This window comes from Rhinolophus sinicus, linkage group LG01 (genome assembly GCF_036562045.2).
Source record: "Rhinolophus sinicus isolate RSC01 linkage group LG01, ASM3656204v1, whole genome shotgun sequence".
Lineage (NCBI taxonomy): Eukaryota > Metazoa > Chordata > Mammalia > Chiroptera > Rhinolophidae > Rhinolophus > Rhinolophus sinicus.
This window is the reverse complement of record NC_133751.1, coordinates 169,161,798-169,186,375: the sequence shown is the minus strand read 5'-3', so window position 1 is coordinate 169,186,375 and position 24,578 is coordinate 169,161,798. Positions and strand designations below refer to the sequence as shown.

Below are 24,578 nucleotides of genomic sequence, written 5' to 3'. Positions count from 1 at the left end.
CACTGACTTTGGGAGATTTTAAACACATTAACATTTGGGTTTGTTAACAATAAAAATAAATAAAAATAAAAAAAATAAATAAATAAATAAACATTTTTTTTCCTGAATCATTAACATTCCCCCTTCAATATTACATTCATTCTAGAGAAAATAATACATGCACTTTTGATTTCCACTAGGTCGTCACAGCATTTCAAGCTCATAAGAGGTTTTGAAATAGTTTTGAAAGAGTTTAATCTCTTTAAATTATTCTTAAAAGAGCTGGCAAAATTTAGTAAAGAATGAATTATTTCTAGTACAAAAACTTCTTATTTCAATCTACAAGTTGTTCGAATAAGTTTTAAGAAAATTCTAAGTAGCCCAGGTTAATCCATTCCTGTTAAGATGACTTATGATTTGCCTTTATTCACTATGAGATAACAGCTAAGTCACTTATTTACCTGTCTTAAGGGTTTTGATCTGTATTTAATGTGTATTTTCACAGAGGGTATAATTCTAATTTACTGAACTCTTTTTTAAGCTGCAAGTGCTCTCAAGTTTCCCAGAGAAAACTGCTACTTCCTTCCTCTTAGTAAATTTTTGGAATCAGAAAGCAAGAATTTTGACTTTCTGATAGTCTAACTTTTTTTTTTTCTAATATATTCCCCACTCTCAACAGAATGTTCCACAAAATGTATAAAGCACTCTAGGGAAACTTCCAGAGTTTCAAAATGTAAACAGCTGTGAGCTACCTAAATGATCCATCCTGCCAAGAAATTGCTACTTCAAAGATGAAGAAATAAACAATTACCATTTTTTACTCAAAATGTCTGCCACTGTTCAAATGAGAACGTCTTTAAAATTGTAAAGCTAAGTGTGTTAGGAAATTTTATATTTAACTTTTTGCATATTCCTTTTATTTTCCTCCTTTACAAGCTATACACACATATAACCTGAGTCATTTAATTAGGGAGACAATCTTTAAATCCAGTATATCTCTCACAGCTTCTCTTACCTCTATGGGTGGTCAATAAAATGTCAGATACAAATGAAGAATTTTTAAGGATGGTGGAAGCAAAAAATAAACCAAACAAATACAATAATGGAGAACACAGGATTTGGCTTCAAGTCAACGTGGATTTGAGCTCAGTAAACCTTGGTATCTCTGTCCTCTCTTATCCATGAAATGATAATGAGAGTAAATGAGAGCACACACCTAAAATACTTAGTATAGTGTTTGCTACACGATAAGCATTCAACAAAATGGTACCCATTGGCATTACAATGTGTTGAATATTTAATATTTCAAAAATTTAGAATAAAATCTCTTTGAGCAGTAACAGTTATTCAAATAAGTCAGGCAATTAAAAGTTAAAGTAGGAAATTTGAGGTAAATTTTCTTTACTGAAGTAACAATTTTACAAAATGAGTAATGAGGAGCATAAATATTAAGTAGTTTTACTGTTAACAAGATTAACTGAAGAAAACATATGTCGTGCGAGGAGGCCTGCGGGGTCTCTGCTCCCGCTCCCCACACAAGAACGCAGGACATGGTGAGGCCAAAAAGGAACACCCACGGAGCCATAGGTAGGGGAGTCATACCACTATATTCTCTCTGGCGGCACTATACTCTCACTGGAGGCTGGATCCACACTGTCCGCAAACCGCCATCCACACTTGCCAGCCCAGCCACCATCTTCTTGCTAGCCCCCATTCTTTCTCTCTTTTTCTCTAGCGTAGCCACAGCAGTTATATTAGTGGCCAATGGCTCACTGGTTACAGCTGACGGCCAACTAGCCACAGCTGACGGCCATCTACTACCCGAGCCAGCACTCCTCCACGTGAGGCCGAGAGCCTGGAAACTACTTTCTGGGGCTCTGCCCCCACACTCCACCCCTACAGGCTCTCGCCTCACAATCTACGCGACAAGCGTCTTCTGCGAGGGGACCTGTGCGAGGAGCCTGGGGGTGAATGCAATATCCTGGACACAGCCAGGCTCTCTGGGCACAGCCAGGGTTTCTCAGGGCACCACCAGTGCTTCTGGGCACGGCCAGACTTCCTGGACTTCTTAGGGTACCACCTGTCTTCCCGGACTCAGCCAGGGTTTCTCAGGGCACTGCCACTCTCTCTGGGCTCAGCCAGACATCCTGGACACAGCCAGGGCTCTCAGGGCACTGCCACTCTCTCTGGGAACAGCCCGACTTTCCTGGGCACAGCCAGGGTATCTTCAGGGCTCAGCCACACTTCCTGGACTCAGCCAGGGCTCTCAGGGCACTGCCACTCTCCCTGGGCCTCTCAGGGTACCCTGCTGGAACAACAGCGACTCACAATCAAGGTGCTTACATATTCTCAATGGTGGCCAGTCAAGAGACAAAAGCAAATATCCCCCAGTTCCACTAACAACAGTTCCCAAACAAACAGTCAAGCGGTCCATTAAATTAGGGATGGAAGGCAATTCCCCATAGTCCATAGTCATTCACCAGGGCTGTCCTGGGGTGAAGGACAACCTTGACCTCACCCTTATCTCCCATGGAGGACTCAGCAAGCCTTTCCTCCTGGGACAAGTCCTGCATCCGGGCTGCCTGAGCAGGAACTTCCCCGGCCCACAGGGCTGCAACGACCTTTGCTTTCTCCGGCCTGTGCTGGTTGGGGAACCGTCCACATCTTTCCACCTCTCCACGGGGCTCCATCTCTGTAGCAGCTGCATGGCTTTTCCTGTGCTGGTGGGAGAACCATCCACGTATTCCCACCCCTCCACGGGGGTCCAGCTCTCCGGCAGCTGCTCCTCCTGGTCTTCCTCAGACTGGGTGTTCACACGCACAAACTGCTCCACCGTCCTTTGGACAGCTTTGGCCGGCACCATACCCTGCTTGCTGTTATGTTATTGTAAGCAAAGGTTATTGTGGCCCTGTGGGCCGGGAAGTTCCTGCTCAGGCAGCCCGGATGCAGGACTTATAGTCCCAGGAGGTAACGCTTGCTGAGTCCTCCATGGGAGATAAGGGTGAGGTCAAGGTCGTCCTTCACCCCAGGACAGCCCTGGAGAAATGACTATGTACTATGGGGAATTGCCTTCCATCCCTAATTTAATGGACCGCTTGACTGTTTGTTTGGGAACTGTTGTTAGTGGAACTGGGGGATATTTGCTTTTGTCTCTTGACTGGCCGCCATTGAGAATATGTAAGCACCTTGATTGTGAGTCGCTGTTGTTCCAGCAGGGTACCCTGAGAGGCACAGAGAGAGTGGCAGTGCCCTGAGAGCCCTGGCTGAGTCCAGGAAGTCTGGCTGAGCCCTGAAGATACCCTGGCTGTGCCCAGGAAGTCGGGCTGTTCCCAGAGAGAGTGGCAGTGCCCTGAGAGCCCTGGCTGAGTCCAGGAAGTGTGGCTGTGCCCACAGAGAGTGGCAGTGCCCTGAAAGCCCTGGCTGAGTCCAGGAAGTGTGGCTGTGCCCACAGAGAGTGGCAGTGCCCTGAGAGCCCTGGCTGAGTCCAGGAAGTGTGGCTGTGCCCACAGAGAGTGGCAGTGCCCTGAAAGCCCTGGCTGAGTCCAGGAAGTGTGGCTGTGCCCACAGAGAGTGGCAGTGCCCTGAGAGACCTGGCTGTGCCCAGGAAGTCGGGCTGTTCCCAGAGAGAGTGGCAGTGCCCTGAGAAACCCTGGCTGAGTCCGGGAAGACAGGTGGTACCCTAAGAAGTCCAGGAAGTCCGGCCGTGCCCAGAAGCACTGGTGGTGCCCTGAGAAACCCTGGCTGTGCCCAGAGAGCCTGGCTGTGTCCAGGATATTGCATTCACCCCCAGGCTCCTCGCACAGGTCCCCTCGCGGAAGACGCTTGTCGCGTAGATTGTGAGGCGAGAGCCTGTAGGGGTGGAGTGTGGGGGCAGAGCCCCAGAAAGTAGTTTCCGGGCTCTCGGCCTCACGTGGAGGAGTGCTGGCTCGGGTAGTAGATGGCCGTCAGCTGTGGCTGATTGGCCGTCAGCTGTAGCCAGTTAGCCAATTAGCCGCCAATATAACTGCTGCGGCTACGGAGGAGAGTGAAAGAGAGTCGTCAGCGGGTTGCAGACAAAAGGGACAGCAGGTCGCATGTCCAGTGAACCCAGTCTCCAGTGAGACCGTAGTGGTATGACTCCCCTACCTATGGCTCCGTGGGTGTTCCTTTTTGGCCTCACCATATCCTGCGTTCTTGTATGGGGAGCGGGAGCAGAGACCCCGCAGGCCTCCCCGCACGACAGTTTCTAAGAAATGTTAAATTTAAAATGACCATTATTCCATCTGCCATCTTCCCAAATATTCAGAAACTTACTCTATCATTCATATATGAATAATACTGGAAATGTATGATTTGGATAGAAACTAGAATACAATATAAATATAAAAAATAGTTATGCTAATGGCGATGCTTCAGGTAAACTTGCTGAACAATGTATTGTTTTCCAATCTTGCTAGTAATACTCATTATTTTGTTTTTCTCAATGTGGAATTATGTAACTGACGCCTCAGTCACCAATGTCTTTAGACTTATATGCCATACAATTTTCTGCCAAAAATATCTGAAGTAGTTTGCCAAATTAAATATTTTGCAAATAAAGTTATAAAGGAGGACAGGTTTAATAGCCAAACAAGTTAGGTTTCATGTTCCCAGCTATACCAATTTCCAGTTGTGTAAACTTACTAAGCTTCAGTTCCCTCATCCGAAAAGGCGAAATTAAATTTTCTTTACAGTTTAAGAAAATATCTAAAATATATAGCATATTTCTGGGAAAATGCCAGTCATCAACAATGTTACTTTTCTTCTTCAGCTTCCCCTAAAACAGAACAGAAACCTGGCAGCACTAGGTACTAGCCAGTGTTAAGCGGTGCTTAAAGAATAACTAATTTGTAAAAATTGAATTTGTTTTTATGCTCCTTACAATTAATCCAAGAAAAGAGAGTCTCCAATTGTAGTACTTTTATTTTCTGAAACTCCACAGATACCATGTGTGGGGACAGAGCCAAGAGTGCAGTTTCCAGGCTCTCAGCCTCACGTGGAAAGGTGCTCACTCGGGTAGTAAATGGCCATCAGCTGTGGCTAGTTGGCCGTCAGTGAGCCATTGGACTAATATAACTGCCGAGGCTACGCTAGCAGAAAATGGGGGCTAGCAAGAAGATGGTGGCTGAGCCTGCAAGTGGCGCAGTGAAGGTTACGAGCAGTGTGGATCCTGCTTCCTGTGTCTCCAACCCAGCCACCAGCGAGACTACAGTAGTATGACTCCCCTACCTGTGGCTCCACGGGTGTTCCTTTTTGGCCTAACCACATCCTGCGTTCTTGTGTGGCGAGCGGGAGCTGAGACCCTGCATGACACCCTGCATGACACCCTGCGTGACACCATGAAAAATAAATTTTAAGGATACCAAATACGAGGGCCTATGGTTAACACTCCCAACATTTAACTTCCACTAATAATTGTGCCAAAAGACACAGAACATTTCCCAGAAAAAGTTTTTGTCCTTGCCTCCTCACCCCAGCCCTATCACCCCAACCCCACCCAGCCACACCAGAACAACGCATAAAACTTGATTTGGATTGCATGACCCATTGCAAATAGAGTAAAACACAATTCCTTACCTTAATCTACGCAGCCTACATGACCGTACATCCTAAATCTTGATGTATTCCCGTGGGACTCTCTTCTTGATCCTGGTCTCCAGACTCTGCAAACAATCTAGGAGAGCAACACTTGAAGGTTTTGTTTTCTTGCAATAGTCTTCCTGGTAAACTCTGCTTTGGTGCCCCTCCCACAAGTCCTTTATGGAGCGGGTGTGCTCACCTCCCAGTTGCTGAGAGAATTATCTGCTAATAGCTTCAAGCTGTGTCCTTCTCCAAATTGTCCTCAGTTGATGGTGGTGACTTTCCCTAGAAATCATGTTTCCCACTCCCAGACTTGCTTATACTGATTAACAAGGAGCTACTAAAGACGGACTCCCTTGCATCAAGGGCAGACAGCTCTAACATGGTATGTCCATACGGAACCCAACACCAAACCCACAGATTTCACTTGTGATCACATGGTCACTCACTTCATTCTTCTCCCGAATCCTGATGCATTAACTCCCTTTACCCTTTGTCGTGCGGGAGACCCTGCTCGCTGCGCCATTTGTCGTGCGGGACGGCCTGCGGGGTCTCTGCTCCCACTCCCCATACAAGAACGCAGGATATGGTGAGGCCAAAAAGGAACACACAAGGAGTCATAGATAGGGGAGTCATACCACTATATTCTCTCTGGCGGCACTATACTCTCACTGGAGGCTGGATTCACACTGTCCGCAAACCGCCATCCACGTTTGCCAGCCCAGCCGCCATCTTCTTGCTAGCCCCCATTCTTCTCTCCTTTCTCTCTCTCTCTCTCTCTTGCTGGCGTAGCCATAGCAGTTATATTAGTGGCCAATGGCTCACTGGTTACAGCTGACGGCCAACTAGCCACAGCTGATGGCCATGCAATCACAGTTGGCCATTTACTACCTGAGCCAGCACCTGTCTATGTGAGGCCGAGAGCCTGGAAACTACTTTTTTGGGGCTCTGCCCCCACACCCTTTTTCCTAAAATCTAAAGAACACTCCCTCAGTAATCATGGGCATCCAAATCCTTCTCTCCAGTTCTGCTCCAGGGAGCACTCCCAAGGAAAGACTTCTTTCTAATTTGTGGAACACCTCATATTTCTTGCCTTTTAGCTTCCAGAATAACCATTACCTTCAGACAAAATGCTTTCCTACAAGAAGTAGGCTCTCCCTCCATCCTGCCTTCCTGATCTGTTTCAGTCATCGAACATATTGCTTCCTAACAATCTGAGTATTTGAACAATATGAGCAAAAATAAGCATAGTTTTCTAAATGTCTACCTGAGGGTAGAAAGTAAATTCCTGGAGAGCATGAACAAAGTCCTTATTCCCCAACTTTATACTCCAAGTATCTATCCAAACACATGGCACATGGTATGTGATCAATTAATGTGTTCAGTGAATGGCTATGATTCAGAAACTTTGCTTTCTGATGATACAAATGTTTACAGAAATAGGTCTCAGAGGTAATTACTATGCATTCAAATACTGCTCTCTCAAATGTCAGCTGTAGTAAAGATAGAGCAGGAATGCAGTCAATTAATGATTGATTTTTTTTCTCTAACATACAGTGACAGGATAAATACGTTTTATGTTTGGATATAGTGAGGGTGTCGTTTATCCCATGTGAGAGACACTTTTCAGTCTATTGTGAGCTTTTGAAGATCTGATTTGTATTTCTGACCAGATATATAGAAATTAGTCTACTGTAGCCCAGCCAAAGGCTTCAGAATTGTCTAGATTTGGATCATTTCAAATATGTCAGTATATATTGAAAGAAAAAGATGGAATGTCATTTTAATTTGCAATTTTAACTTATGTTTTAATTTTATTTAATGATTGTTTGCCTTTGCATCTAAATATTTAGGAAGTACATATTTTTTCACTACATGTAAATTGATACTTTAATGGTATAGTCTACAATAAGTACTGCACATATAACTCTAGTTATCATGTGCTTCAAAATATCTTCTTAGGAATCTTCCCTATGTTGGGATTTTTTTTTGCATTACAGAAACAGAGAATTTTATTATATCAGTTAACAGAACAACTTTTTGTAATTTGAGAATGTTTAACACTAGATGGCAGGATGAGACTACAGACACCCAACTTCTCAAAGCTAAACATAAAAAGGATCTCATACTTTCTCGAAGGTATTAAGAATTCTTAGGCAAATACATTGTGTTATACTTTAATATATGTAATATATGTATACACACACACATATATGTGTATATATGTATATAGATATATACATATATATATATATTTCCACATTATTTTGTATTCAAAAACGTTCACTGTATATAATAGAGTGATGTTAAACCTGAATGAATTATTGAAGAGAAAAATAGAAATTGCTGATAATTTTACAAGTTATATAAATACAATAGCTGAATAAACTAGCCTGTACCGGGAAAGCATTCATACTATTTGGCCTCTTTAGACTTTAATGATTACATTTTCAAGCAAAATATGAGACAGTCATTTAATCAAATGCTACTTAGGTTGACAGGCATAAGCTCAAAGTTAAATAAATCATTTCACAATCAAGATTGATATTCAGCAAATAAGAAGTATTTCAGAATAAATTCACAATAAATACATATCCTGAGATGAAAACGGAATCTTTTTCAATGCCAACTAAAACTAGCCTAGAAATAGGAAGAACAATTTTAAACTTTCCTGGGAAAAGGGATTTGAGTTTCCCAAAAGAATTACTCACTCTTTTTCAGTATTTATGAGTACAGGATGGATAACTCTGGCTACGGTGACCATGTGTAATATTTCATCGAAGCCAAGGCACTTTTGAGTGTGGAAATATAAACTGGGACTGCCCTAACAAATATTAGGGCATATGATCACCCTAATTAAGGGTGTTTAACCTGAGAAAGTTTATTTTCTACCCTCATTTAAGTGAGCATTTATAATTTTGTTGTTTACAAAAATTAATTTTTAATTAGTCCATGACACATCTCATTTGCTAGTGCTAGCTCTTTAATTCTTGTAACAGGTACGCGTTTTGGGGGGAGGAGAGGCTCAAACACTCATGAATATCTATAAGAAAATAATGAGTTCCTTGGAAGATTCAAATCCACCAGAACTTAATAAGAATCAAGGAACAAAATAGGCAGACTTTTAGCCAATTGTTTTTGGTATGTTGTTTGACTCTCTTGGGTAAACACATTATAAAATCCTAAAACAAATACTATAAATAGACTGGTAAGATAGTTTTATTTATCTACATATGGACCTGATCAAATGTTACTAATTTCAAATTTAAGGTTTTATGCTCTTTTCAAATTGATATTCATGGTAAATATTTTAAAACACTATAATTTCCCTCAAGATGATAAATTATGTGCATAATAAGAGTGAAAAATCAGCCCTTTGGTTTTAATAATAGAAAACAATATTCGCTCTCAACTAGAGAGTAGGACACATTGTATTTTTCTTTAACTCCCAACAACTATTACAGTACCCAGCTCAAAATATAGGCTTGATCACTACTTAAATGATCGCAAGTGTCTTCAATTTGTTCTGGGAAAAGGTTAATATATATGTATATATATAAAAGATTATATATCTGAGGTAATATACTGATTAATGCCACATTACCTAAGAATCACTTCACTGAATATTGAAATATTTCTATTTTGTTCTACTGCATTTTCCCAAATATTTGTTGTCATGTTTTGGTGTATACTTGAGGAGTTTGCATTATCCATCATTTCACTCATCCCTCCATACCCAGAGCAGCTCCTGGAAGTCCTCATGCCATTTATTTTATCTAGAGTTTATAAAATGACAACTCTTAAGGGCCTGATTAGTGAAATATCATTTGCCTGTTATTTCTAAATAGGGCTTATAGAGGATACTGATAAAAATTATCTAGGAGTTCATTGATTATAACCATGTGCCTGATGAATAATTTTAATATAAATACTATAACTTCTATTAGCTTTCCCAGTTAGCACTTGATGTATAGAAGAGAAGAAAGATCATTCATTTAAGATCTAAGAGTCTTATGACATAAGTGCAAAGCATAGATTTTTTTTTTTTTTTTCATTCACTAGACATTACTAGTGTTAGGCAAATGAAATTAATATATCTTTGGGAAAATATATTAATGCTTTTGCAAATTTACTGGGAAAAGTTTTTGTTTTTCATAATTTAAATTCAAAAGCTGTATAGTGATCTTTTTCTAGGGGATCAGATACCTCTTTCAGATATTGTACCAAGCACTGGAGATGAGAACACATGGACTGTGATGATTCAGGTATTAAACGCTAGTATTTGATTCTGCTCTGAATTTTAAGATGGAAACACCAAGACCTAAAATGTTTGTCAAAGGACACACAAGAAAGTATCAGAACAAGGACTGGAATTTCACGTATCGTTGTCCAGTCCCAGTGCTTTCTACTTCTGTCTTAGTGGTTCCCTGAGCAGTGTGCTCCCTCCACAGCAGAATTTAGCAAAGCTTTCACTTGGCACCCCCTACATTGGTATTCTGATTAAAGAGCCATCGTTTGTGGAGCCACTCATAATCTGCATCATTGACTTTTCTTCCCATGGGCTGAAGAAAATAGCTCACAATGTACATCTCAGCGGCCTCCCAAGCCAAGCAAACCAAGTCCTAAGTGGGAATACAATATTCCACAACCTGGCAATTTAATTCCTTGGTAATTTTTTCTATCTCCCAGTAACCAAGTAGGTAGTATAACTCAGTGTCTTACGCATGTCTTAACTATAATTGATAGAGGATAGTATGTATCCTATTTTTTATATGTATCTATTTTTCTTGACCTTGATCCTGTTCATCTTAACATCAAAGATTGTGTAATAAAATTCTTCCATGTATCCAGGTAATAAAATGTGAACAGGAGTAGAGTGCTTCAGAAATATGATATCCCTTTATTTTATGTTGCCTTGTCCTCCTTTGTTAGTCTACAAGGAGTGTGAGCATCTTGCTTTGTTTCAGAATTGCAGTAATTTACGCATTCCACAGTCCCTCTGATCTCAAATTTACTAAGAATGGAATAATCACCACAATATCTTACATATTTCTAAAAGTTATATAATTTGTTGATTCAAAGTCTTAGAAATATAAGGGACTTCAGATATTATTTGATTCATCTCTTCTACTTTACAGATGAGTAAACTGATGCTCAGATAAATTAAGTGACATAACGCTGTTTAGGTTTCAGGAATTATAATTACTGTATCTTCATACATTTACCATATTATCAAAAGACAAGTGCGTTTCAAATTTAAAACTTTCTTCCCTGATCATTTCTAATGATTTATTAAACACATTTAGAATAAAATTATGTTTTGAGGCAAACGTTTTTTTAAAAATTAATGCATGTTACATATTTTAAATTGTTTTATAATATTATAATTACAAATTGTATGCATTTTTTGAGGCCATTTTGAGATACAAATGTAGTATAAATTACTTTTTTAGTTTATAGACGATAACAATTAAGTTAAATATTTTAAAATACGTACAATTATTTTAAATTTATGAATATGTTTGCAAAGGGTGTTTATTCTAATACATGTACTCATATACAATGAAAAATAATTCTATGTATGTATATGTATACACGGAATGGTTTTGTTTATGAGAAATACACACATACTGTCATGAACAAAGCAAAAAAAAAGCTCATTTCTTTGTGGAAAACTGACCTGGGAACAGCTGTGATTATTAGAGTTCCAAATTAATAAAGAGTTGGATCACAGAATTAATTATAATGATACATTTATTTTTCTTGTTCACTTATGAAGAAAAGCATGTTAAATAAAAAAAGATCCCTTGGATATTTTGTAAAGTATAATTCAACACACACACACACACACACACACACACACACACACACACACACACCCCTAACTCCTTTAATTCTTTGAACAGAGCATGATATTCAGATTTCCTTCAAATCACAGGCAGCTCTGTTTGACAAGTTCTAACAACTCAGTCAAGGTGAAATCCAGCCAGTTTTTGCTGCTAACAATGTATTCATAGAGCTTATGATCTCTGTCTGTTCAGGCTGCTTCTTGCTCTTGTCTGAGAATAAGAAAGGAGTGCTGCTTTCCTGGGGTATGCTATTTGAGAAAGAAAGTAACCTTACACTAACTGCAGGCGGGGTCAGAGTGATGTAACAGGAAGCTCTGATGTTTCCCTTCTGCTGCTGAGCACATACAATGTGACAACACTTCCAATCTACTCAGAACAACCCTCCCTCCAGCAGAGTGTCACCTCCTGCTTTAGGATCATCAAGCTCTGCTGACTGGACCTCACCCTGCCTGCAGGATCACATTGCCAGGCTTTCACTCTTCCCCACCTTGCCTGGGGCTAAATCTCTTCTACGGAATCTTAGAAAATCAAATTCCATCCTAAGAATATTTCACCAAGAATTTCCTTAGGAGCTGTGCTGGGTAAGTGCATTTTTCAAAATAACTATATTTATTCTGGGTAGTATTCTCATGCAGTTTGACCATGTTTCTACTACAGAATCTAGTGACACTGGAATCATGTTGAAACATATCCTCATTTACTTCACATTAGAGAAACTACAGTTTATTACCCCAAAATATGTACAAAATCTTTACCAGTAGACAATATTGTGTACCGTGATGTTCTAGAAAATAAATTTGGCAAGTAATAAAAATATAAATGGATGAAAAGACGTAATGCTGAACAAGTATCTTAATTAGGGAAAATGCCTTTTAAAATTAGCTCTACTATTAATTAAACTTGAGTTTTGACAGCTGGAAAACATTGTTCCACCCCAGGAAGGGTCTTTAAACTTTCCGCATAATCAGTATTCTAAGAAAGGGGTGAAAGAATAATTGCTTATGGGGTCTCAGAGTCTCGCTCACTCTGCAGTTGAATGCAATGGAGTATTTAAACAAAAGTAATCACTTTGGATTTATTATATTTGCCTTCTATTTGTCTTTCACCTCTATCTCTAACTATTGAACTAATGGAATTTTCATTGTTCGTTGTTGCCAGATGTCTTTAAACCTCTCTTTTGCTAGCCCTGAACTGTTTCCGCTCCATTGGATAACGGGGTGGACTACAAAAGGAAAAACACCAGCCAGGGTTGAGAAAATGTTGAGATTTCTATATTAACTCTAATTTCAAATCTCTTTAGCTAGCAGAATGTGTTACTTGGATTTTTCTGGTATCCCTCTGTAATCTTTTTAGGGAACAGAGTGATATTGAGATAATTGTGAATAAAGTAACAAAGGTTTCTCAAATGAGTACTAAACAGAGAAATTAAAATGTGTATTTTAAAGCAAGAATTTTCAGGATAAAACTTACTGAAATGTGGCAATGAAACATCTGTTAATGCTTCTTTCCATGGTACAGACTGTCCTGGACACTAAAAAACTAGTGTCTACGTAATAAGTTGTTGGTATAGAGATATCACACATTTGTTGCTAAGAAAAAAATAGATATCAGATATGAGTTCAATTATATTGGTTGACATAATTTATATATTTTTTCTTACCTAAATGAAATTATACTCTGCAAAATGTTCTTCAATGGAGAAATCCTATACTTAGTCACACATTCTGAGTAACTCGATGGTAATTTTCAATTCACTTTTCTCCACAAATTTCTCCAAATAATGTAAACTTCAATTAAGTCTTATTTTTGTGATTCTTAAAAAGTATTGTGGCTGATTCCCTATATCCTTAATATTATTAATTGTATTGAGTTCCCTGACACATGGGTAGAAATGGAAAAAGTGTTTTTAGAATGTGACCTTGTAAATTGCCATTAGATAATTAGAGGAGGAAATGGAAAGAACACATTAAATGCCTAACCCAATGCCATGGGTTAGTAACAAAATTTAAAAGAGCATTATTTTTTATTTAGATTATTATTTTAGAAGGTATTATATTAATATCATGTTTTATAATAAGGACCACACCAAAGTTCTTTAATTTTTGTCTGATTTCTAACCAAAGCCCCATAATTTCATTGCATAATTTCATTAAATTTTTGTGCCTGTATTAATAGTATGGATTATTGTCTTTATTTAAAAAAAATACTAAGCAATGAATATTGAGGGTCATTAGGCAAATATTATTTGAGAAAATAATGTCTGAATAAACATTTCAAATGTTTGAAAGTTTGAAATAAAAATTCATATTATTATATTGTGGTGCTTGCTCTTTTTAATGATAAAAAAATGTCAGAGCGTCCATGCATGCTTTTTGCTATAAAGAATTAATTTATTTTTCTAGATGATATTTCCCTGTAGCATCATAAAATCAATGCACAGAGTATAAATCCTGTTCTAAATATGTAAAATGAAACATAGATTTGAAAAATGACATGAGTAAAGTGAGCTAAAATATGTTTTACCTATGACATTCAATATCTTTAAGAAATATGCTTTGGTTATTGCTACAAGGTCTTTAATATATATATATATATATATATATATATATATATATATATATAGCACATACAAAATGTTTATTAGTTGAAATATGTTAAATTTTAGAATATATTAAAACCATTGACTTTGAAAAAATAGAAACACAGGAAAATAAAAAGAAATTAAAACTGGACTGGGTCTGTAATTTTAAAAATTATGGTAAGGAATGACCAAGGTGTGTGTATGTCCTTCACTCACTGCTGATGCCTAGGATATAATGAGATTGAAATGGAGTCAACATCCTAGCCTATCTGTGAGAACCTTTACATTTCCGTGTATTATACCATTAGTTTTCAGGAGTAACAGAAGTTTGAATTTCACTGAAAAATTCAAAATAATAGTAAAACAAAAAAAGATTACCTTATACGCTTTATGTTAATGTGAAAAAGTTCTTTGATAAACATAAAAACTCACGAGACTTTAGTTAATATCATTATATGTTTCTAACTTAGATCATTTGGAATCATTATAACAATATTTGGCTTTCAATTCTTATTTACCTGGTTAAAATTTGATAGTAACTTAATTTTTAACTGTCTTAGAACTTCATAGAAAAATTAGCAAAGTAATTTTTAAAGGATCAAAATATGGATTCACTAAGCCAAACTTATTTCATGCTCTGTATGACTGACTGCAGCTTGAAAAAATAATTCTGTTTTTACAGATAGAATGATTATGGTGCCAACTTTTCAGAAAACAAGTATATTCAAAGAATATTATTTAAAGTCTTTGGCTTTATTCCTTATCTTTGCTTAGGATTCAGAGCAGCTTTAAACCCATAAACTGTAGCATTGCAATGGTGTTAAAAAGAAGACACTCAGAAGAGTCAAGTTTGTAGCACCTCTTAATTCTTGACTCAATCAGACTGTCAGAGAATACACTTAAAAATGGAAACTCAGCACACAGTTATTTAAAACATTTGTCTGTGACTGGTTTTGAAGTCTATGCATGAACTATAAAATGTTTATAAGCTCTCAGGAAAGCTCTCTTTTCAACTGACTGCTGCACCATTAATTGATGTCAAAAAATCCTCTCATTTAATGTCAGAATATGTTGTGATGCAATTAAGTGGAAAATAAAAATTTACCAAAAACACAAGATCAGATCTTATACTAACCAGATATCTCAATCATTAACGCACATAGACAAACACTCCTGCCCAAATTCTTTTGTCAGTAGTGGTTATGCAACTCAAAGTATATGGATAGTTTTCACACCTTAATTTTAGTTTCCCTACTTATAAGTTGGTTTATAATTTTAAAGATATATATACAATGTTAGTTTAAAGTATAACATTGAAGAAATAATAAGTAGAATACATTTAGTTGTAAAATTTGGAATATGAATATTGAGCTAGTGTGATTTAGGAAAAAAGAACCTATGAATTAGATATGTGACGATTAAATCACCAAAATGCATTTAAATGATAGAAATACATTTTTATACATTCTATTGCAATTCTGTTTAAACAGAAAAGTCATCAATAAATTCAGATTATTTTTGTCTAATGAAGATTATAATATTCTTCATTAAATTAGATCAAATAATCCTTGCAACCTCCCATATTTGAGAAATCTCAAAATCAAATTATTCTTTTTTAATTGAATAAGCTATATATGAAAAAATAATTTAATTTTAAAAAACGCAATAAAAGCCTTACTTTCTATTCTTAAAAAATAAAATAGAGTCACTGGTTGTGACCTGAGTTAAAGTCTATGTTTTATTAGGTTATTAGTATTATAATCAGACGACAAGTTGCAAGTATTTTCCTAGAGCATGTTTCTTTCTTTTTTTCCTCAAATTATTTTGTCTATTTGAATGAGATAAAATTACGTAAAAATAACTCACCAATATATTATTTCTTACAAAAGTAGTCACAATAGTTTATTTATTTTTAAAATGTAAAACAGTTTATCTTCTTATTCCTTCATTGTTTTAAATAAATGTGTAAGTTTTTTGTCTTACTACAGTCAAAAGGACAAAAATCTCAACTCAACCCAACATCAATCTAAATAAATAGATTAATAACCCCTATGGTATTGAGGCTATGGCTCTATACTTCACTGAGATTGTTGAATGGAGCCAAATTTTCAGAGAAATTCATTCCCCTTAACATGGGACATGTTTTTTAATTTAAAAATGTTAATATAGCATAAACTTTTGTATAAATCTGTAGTTATTTATCTATTAGGTGTAGGTTAATCTGAACTCAATTGTGTTTCTCATGAAACCATAGTGATTTCTGAGCATATCATTTGGTGTGTTAAATAGCAGTGATATAGTTAAATAGCAATTAGATGGCTTATAAGAGTGTCCCTCTCCTTACAGGTTAGTCCCATAGAGGATCATTAACATATTCATGAGCATACAGGTTTAGTTTTATCAATCAAAACTAAGATACATTTATCTTATATCCACATACTGATTTTATAAATTTTACATATGAGTATTAATTTCAACCGTTGTCCATTAATTAACCCGAGATCAATCATTTTGCAGATATTTTGTGCATAAACCTTAATTTTGTCTCCCTTCCAAGGATAATTTGAAGGGAAAATTGGAATTTTGGTCGCTACTAGAGAAAAATAAATAACAACATGTCAGAAAACAAGGAGGACTAAAACTATCAGAGAAGAATGTCATCAGTAAAACACTGTGATTTTTTGTTGTTAGTTTAATTGTGTAGCTATTTTCAAACATGAGGATAAATAAGAGACTTGTTTTTACTTAGATAATGGCAACCTAGTATCAGAGTAACAGGTTTAATTGTTTTATCATGTATCATAGATCAACGTACATATGTCTTCTTCAAAAATTTACTTTCAATGAAAATTTTGGCTTTTAAGTCTTCTTTCTAACTATGCTAATATACTTCATTAGCTGAGGCAAAAAAATATTACGTATGCATTTGTGTTATAGAAATTTAGGTATAATTGTTTGAAGCAATTGCCTGCAATGGATAACACTTTATACAGTATTCATGTCGTATGTAGCAAGGACATTGCTACATTTTAAATGCATTAAACACAATTTCCTCACACTCTCAGTTCACAAACTAGACTATCTTGAAACTTGTCAGATTTATTTGGGTAAATACACATATAAATATACATATATATACATATATATGTATATATATATGTATATTTATACATATATTTATATATGTGTATATATGTATATTTATATATATTTACCCCCTGCCAAAAACAATGTATATATATATATATATATATCTTCAGCTTTACCCCTTGTCCTTGACATTATTAGATAAAGGATGCATTAATGGATGCATATATCTTAATATATCTGAGGAACAAATAACTTTTTCCTTTCTTTCTTTTTTTTTTTTTTTTGCCTCAAACAGGAGAGTCCGCCTTCCCTGCTGTAGCACTCTCCTGAAGTCAGAAGTGGGTGAAATTTTCCACACTGTACTCATAAAAGAGAGCTCCTTTTTAAAAGGTGGCTTGCTGCTGCTGAGATTTTTTAACTAATTTCTTTGAAGGTTTGCCATGTGCCATGTACATTATTCATTACTCATGTATAAACTCATTTAAGTTTCCCAAAAGCCGTAGGGGCTATTATTATCTTTATTTGCAGATAAGAAACTCCAAAACAGAGGCACAGAGATCTTAAATAATGTGCCCAAGGTTACACAGCTACCAAGTGGCAGAGCCAGGACTTGACTCCTGGCCATCTGGCTCCAGAGCTCCTGCTCCTAACCACTCTGCTTCCCTTTCCAATTGGTGGCTGATATCTATCTAGTCGTGCCTAGTATGAATTAATGGATGCTGTTCCCAGAACTCTAGGTTAAAGTATAGACGGTGGCATTGTATTGAAACAATGATCAAGTAAATAATCTTAAGTTCCCAGGTTACTCTATGAGTGTATGTGCTCAGCAAGAATTTTTTGTTTATGTTTTTGTTTCCCAGTCCTTTCTTATCGATGGCAAAAAGTGAAAAGAAAAAAGAAAGTTAAAATATAAGCTATATTACAGAAGTGCATCTTAATGGACTTTGGATATAGATCATCCACATATGAACCCCAAATTCACCATTTATTAGTTCCCCTTTCTCATCTATAATAAAATGATAGTGATAATGAGAGTGCTTTATAAGGTTTTGTGAGGAATCCATGAAATAATACATGGGAAGGTTTAGGACAACACTTAGTACTTAGTAGGTGTTCAACAACTTTTAGTACTCATAATAAGTCTTTTGTGAACAGGACTGAGAACTTAATTTGTTTCTATGCAAAAGCACATTCCACAATCAACATACATACAATTAGAATATGTATAAGACAAGGAGAGTGAATAAGAGTAATTTGTAACTAAAGTTTTCAGAGTGATCATACTTTTGCCATCAAGTAATATATGCCAGAACCCAATAAAAATGATATTGTTAATCACCATTTCTATAGAACTTCAGCCAGCACTTCGTAGTAACAACTTAAAAAGGTATTTTAAACAGAAATTGTTGTTTTTTTCATTCCTTTACACATGAAGCTCAATGAAGTACATGGAGTTCCCAAAGTCAAACAATTATCATCGACAAAGCTCTGATTTTAATTTATGTCCACTGTAACCCTAAGTCCTAACTACTTATTACTGATGTTGCACAAAGTCAAATGACGATAATGTTCCACCAAATTTAAACTAATCTCTGCTAACAAAAGATAATAAAAGTAAGTTTATTTATGTTATTTATGTGGATTTTGTGGAATATAGTACATTACAGATAAATTTAGATATCCAGAAATTTTTAATTTTAACTACTGTAACAGCTGCAGAAGTCAAAATTAGAAGAACATTAAGAATGCTCAAATTAAACTCAATTTGTAGTGCTCCAAAATTTTGGTGGCTATTTTGTTTTTGCAAAAGTGTCTTCATTACAAGGACTTCTTACTACGGCCTAGTGGTAGACACTTACATTTTTTCTTATGTATTATATTTCAAAAATATGATGAAAGAATGCCCGTGCAGCAGGATGGTCAGCACCCATTTAGGTTGGGTTTAAGATAATTGATTCTAAAATCTTGTTCTTGAGTCTTGTATAAATGATGGCCCGCACGGAATATAATGAACCTGTACTAGTTAATTTGCATGACTATTATTCTTTTAGAATGAGGTAAACAATATGTACATATTTTTCAGCCACCTCAGATACTTTTGTAAGTATCTGGTATCTGAGGCCTCAAAAACGGACATGGACATCAGAAACAAATGGTCTGTAAAATTATTCTTATCAACCAGAGGGCGACACTGCAAAGCTCTAGGGAAAAAGTACACAGTAGATAAAATTTGCAATTGGTAACTTCCCACCTCCCTTTCTACACCCCTTTCCTTCCACTAAATCCCCTCACCCACCCTGCCTAACCTTCACCTTCCTCCAAACAATATGCACAGGAGTACCTTCTGGCCTCAGGTGGTCAAAAGTAGCATGTTTTCCTCCATGTCATCTATAAGACCTTCCAGAATTGCTCTTTCATTTACCAAACTAAAATCTGTTCTTAGTGCAATATATTTTATTGGGGGAAATTTCTGTTCACACCAGAATGTACACCTGGCAGAGAACAGTTTGTATTTGAACTCATTTGACTATGCTATTAGGAGGAGCTAGGGTTAGAATAGGACCTTTGGTGTAGCAAATCCTCCCCATGCACCAGGCCCTAGGTAGGTGTTACAGGTAAGCAAGACAGGCCCTGCTCTGGACAACAACAGCTTCATCTCAGTGCCATGCCAGACATGGCCCATCAAAGTATAAGTTCTCAATGTATACTGCGGGCTGCCACTCTATTTTCCATCAGTCACAAGATCAAAACTGAATGCCTTCATTAAGGTGTTTCCTGAAATGACAAACCCAGTAAGTCAGGTATATTCTCTATATAATTTCTTAGATCTGGAAACCTTGAATTATAGATAAAACATCAAAAATAAATGAATAAATAAACAACCCTGAAATTTAAAAAAAAACAATCTAACAGATTCAGTTAGGTCACAATTTTATGTGCTTTGGTTAAAATATTCTGAAATATCTTCTTTTCAACTTCTCCTAATATAACCTTGACCTTTCATAATGTAACAGATAGATTCCTTGCATCTGAATCCACTGCAAATGTCATGCCTGGGTATCAGAAATTGTTCAATTTTAAGATAAAAAGAAAAGTGTGGTTAAAGAAAGTGATATTCTTAGGAATGAAGTTATGAAGAATGTTTGGTTTCATTAATTTGAACAGAAAAGACTTCAAATAAGATGTGAGCAAATATTAAGTTCTAAAACAAACTGATGGTTGAAATCATGAAATGATTTTCCTAAATATTATTTAACATTTTAATTAATTGAATTCTTCATAATAGTTAACTTCCTTAATTATGCATTTTCCAAAATGATTTCCTGTTCTGTGTTCCATGTTATCAGCTCAAAAGTTATTAGAAAAGACTTAGAAAGTCTTTTTTATTATAAAATTAATATATGCCCATATTTAATGAACCAGATTCCAGCTTACTTCCTTAAAAATAAATTTATCAAAATTAACAGAGTTTATATTTGAGTTTCTGTATGACTCAATCATCCTTTAAAAATCCATTAATTATGTAATTTTTCAGATTAACCCTGCAAGCTAAGTTTATTCACCAAGTTCTCAACTATCACAACCTCCAGTACCATAAAAGTCTGCATCTTCAAAGTTTTAAGTTCTCAGCTACCTCAGTTCTACTACCATATGTACCATAAAAGATTACATGTTCAAAACTTTTTAACATTACCTGTAGTTTCTGAAGCTGAAAGCCTGAATAAGCTAAATATACATGGTGCATTCCTAACTTAGAAAGAGGAGACTCCAGTTCACTGTATCCACAGTGGATTGATTTCCAGCCTATGATATAGGTCTTGAAACAGCATGTGCTTAAAAAAACAAAGTTAGGTTGTTACACATAGACAACACTTTGCTCCTAATTACTGAAAACTGTTTAGACTTCAAGGATTGTCCTATATCCTGGTCTATGTTTTTCTCCCAGATATAACTGCATAATGCTATAATCATGGAAGGAAAACAGTTTGTAAATACCATGTATGAGCTTTTCTGTCCAGAAGGATATCACAGTATATCAGTTCCGATTTGAATAACTCTTTGGAATTAAATTAAATTGTAATAAACAACAAAACATTGTGTATCATTACTTTATTGATTAACATAATAGAAATTATTAAGGGACTACTTATTTGAATGAATGAACTGAGTAACTTTGTAAGTTTATCATGTCTTCTTTTCGCTAATCTTCATCACATATCCAACATTACAGCACCTGAATATTTTTTTTTAAATGATAATGTTTCTTATTTGTGGGCCTACAATTCCTGGATACCAGGGTCTCTTCTTCCTTCTGTTGAGTCCTTCACCTCCTGACAAGTTTATTTTTTGCTAGTACTTCTGATTATCAGTTGTATAAATATAAAGGAACTTAAACACGTTATCTAAAAGAGGATTAAAAATTATCTGTGGGTTTCTTTTCATGAGCATGGAATGCTCTTCTCCCAGATATCCATATGCCTAAGTTCCTGACCTCCTGTTGTCTTGACTCAGATACTAAGTTTTCCATGGCACTAATCTTGACCACTATTTTAAAACCTACACCTATACCACCACAATCCTCCTCCCCAAACTCATCTCTTTTAGTTTGTCCTAGCTTTTTCCTATAATACCAATCACCTTGCAACAAACTACCTACTATAATTGACATATTTTCTATGTTACTGTTTCTTTTCTGTCCACACTACTAACATGCAATCTCTACAAGTACAGGCATTGCTGCCTATCTTTTTACTAATATGTCCTAAGCACCTAGATAAAGGCCTGCATCTGGTAAGTGCTTAAAACTTGCTTAATACATAATTAAATGAAGAAATATGTTTCTTTATATTCGTCTCCATTTCCCAATAAACTGGATAGTGACTTTCTATGCAGGATACAATAGATGCCAGAGCTGAAATTCTGAAGGTGTTAGAATCACTACACATTGGCAAAGAGAAAATATTCAGAAACTAATTACCATTTTATTATTCTTAGGTCAACCTAATATTTATCCCTTCACTGTTTTTTTGTAAAGGAAAATAAATTAGTAAAGATGCCTTCTGTAATGTATTTAGTGTTCAGGTTTCACTGGATTCCAACGAGTGACCTTTCAAACTAGGGTAAATGAGAAGATTGCTCAGTATTTTAACACAAAATGTTGAAGCATTTCCCTGAATGTCCAAACGATGGCTGAAACTGGCAGAATTTTTTGTTGAAACTGGCAGACTTGCCAGCTGTGGCCTCCCAACAAAAGCTTACTCCATTACTTACTGCCTTTCTGGACAATAGCACTAAAAAGTCTATAGAAGGAGAAAAAAAAGAAAACTTTATGAAATTGAAAGAGAGTAAATAGATCTTGTAAAAAAACAATATGGTAAAATACAGATTCTGTTTAATTGCCAAAAAAAAGTATATATCTGTTTGATAAGTCACAAGTTACATGTTTGTTAATCTATAATTTATGAAGCTTTTTAAAGTGTTGATTAATAAATATTTAAAGATAATTCTAGAAAGAATGCCAACTGTGAATGGCCTTTCATCATCATATAGCTTGAGAAATTTTCCATACTTCAAACCAAAGGAATATTTTATAAATCAAAATACATATTCATCATTAAATAATATCATGATTTGTTTGAGAGATTCATGAAGGATTTTCACAAAATATTTCTTCTGAATTGATACAAATCACAAGTTCTAACCATATTTTTTTCCAATTCAGATTCTCCATATGTTTGAGACTCATAGCTAGCTTTATTTTCTTTTAAAATAGTGCTAATCGTTCATTCATTTCATTCACAGAAATATTATAGTTGATTTTTTTTTCCTGAGCCCAAATGTATATCATTCAGGGAAACAATAATTTTCCTTTGAGAAAAAGATTGATTCTCAAAATATGTCCATTGTATTCACTAAAATATGTATGTAAAATGTGTCATGGGTATAATTTTACTGCCCTTCAACATATTATGTAATAACACACTAACTGGGTTTTAAATCATAAGCAACAAACCAGGTTGGATTAAATAACTCTCCATCCTAAATAAAGTATTGCTCAAAACCTAAAAGTAAATAATAAAATAGCTTCTTGAACTTTCTGACTTTATTTGATGTGGTCATTATCAAATAGTATACTTATAATAAAGTTACTATAACAAAACATAAGTGATAATAACACCCTAACAAAAACTGTATTTTGTTTCAAGAAGTAGTCTACATTCAATTTATTTTTTGTATGTTTATATATATATCATGGCAACCCAATATCCACAACACATTTTCTCTGTCCCAAGTGGCTTAAGATAGACAAAAATAATAAAACTGAAACTAATAATAATTTTTAAAAGACAAAAGAGTGACAATAGCTAATCTAGATGAGATGGTGGAAAAGGCACTTAAAGTTTATATACTAAAAGCCTTGATAGAATTTTTAATTTAAGTACTTTGCAGTTAAAATTGAAGTGCAAAAATGAGTAATTTCTCACAGTGAGCAAGACACTTCATGCTTTCTCAAGCTAGTATCAAACCATACAGTGACAAATGGGTACTCCCAGTAGTCCTGTTCAGAAAAAGGCAGTGCCAAAATATACTTGTTCACTCTCATCTAGATTCAGCAGAGGAACCACTTATTCTTGCGAGCCTTTTCTAATAGAATGCTACTTGTAAGATGAAAAGGCTGTTTTGAAGTCTGAATGATTGCCTGAGACTAAATTAAATTAAAAAAAAAAATCCTGACTACTTAAAATGTTTCTTGGTTATTGTTACAATTGACTTTCCATTACATAGTGGATTTAAAGGTATAGGATAAAATACATATCTGTTTTAGTGGTTCTTCTGCTCTTATATATTCTGTATCACCTTGACTATGTTAACTCTCTCTATTCCAAGAGTTTGATCATCAGTAACATCAGAGACATAATTAGCTAGCCTACAGTATGAACTATGACTATAAATCCACTTTGTAATTCATGATGTTGCCCACAAACAAATGTTATGAACAATTCTCTGATTAGTCCTATTTTAACTAATTCCTTTCACTACCTAGGTCCTCACGTTATTTGTTTTTAAAGGAGCAGATGTTTGCCCCATTGTTACATGTATCATATCTTTTAATTGCATGTTTTTCAACATACAATTTAAAATTTTTATGCACCCTAAACTTTGCTCCCCTAGAGTAAAACCAGAACAGCTCCTTCTATTACAGGGCCTGTGACAGTGTCTTGGTGGCAAGGTGAAGGGTTTAGAGATTCACCCAGAAGTTGAAGAAACTAGAAATAAAAGGAACAAGATTAGGAAGTTGAGAACAGGGAAGATTCGGAAAAATTCTCATCTAGAGAAAAAATAGTACATGTGAATGTAGGAATGTAATTTATTTAGTAATTATTGCTTATTGAGTAAAAAGACTGATATAAAATCAGAATGAGGGATGGAATTTGAACGTATAAGAAACCAGAAAATGTGTGTGGGGGGGGGAGGGGAAA

General features: G+C 35.7%; 1 protein-coding gene across 2 annotated transcripts in view; it reads left to right on the top strand.

Moving 5' to 3' along the window:
• Window positions 1–11,777: 11,777 nt before the first annotated feature.
• Window positions 11,778–24,578, top strand: part of CALCRL (calcitonin receptor like receptor) — a 90,474-nt gene continuing 77,673 nt past the window's right edge. The window contains exon 1 of one of the 2 annotated variants that reach the window (XM_074339068.1): window positions 11,778–12,007. The gene's annotated coding sequence lies outside the window, so the exon portion shown is untranslated. The remainder of the gene's footprint in view (window positions 12,008–24,578) is intronic. The other variant, XM_019740750.2, reaches the window with a different exon arrangement.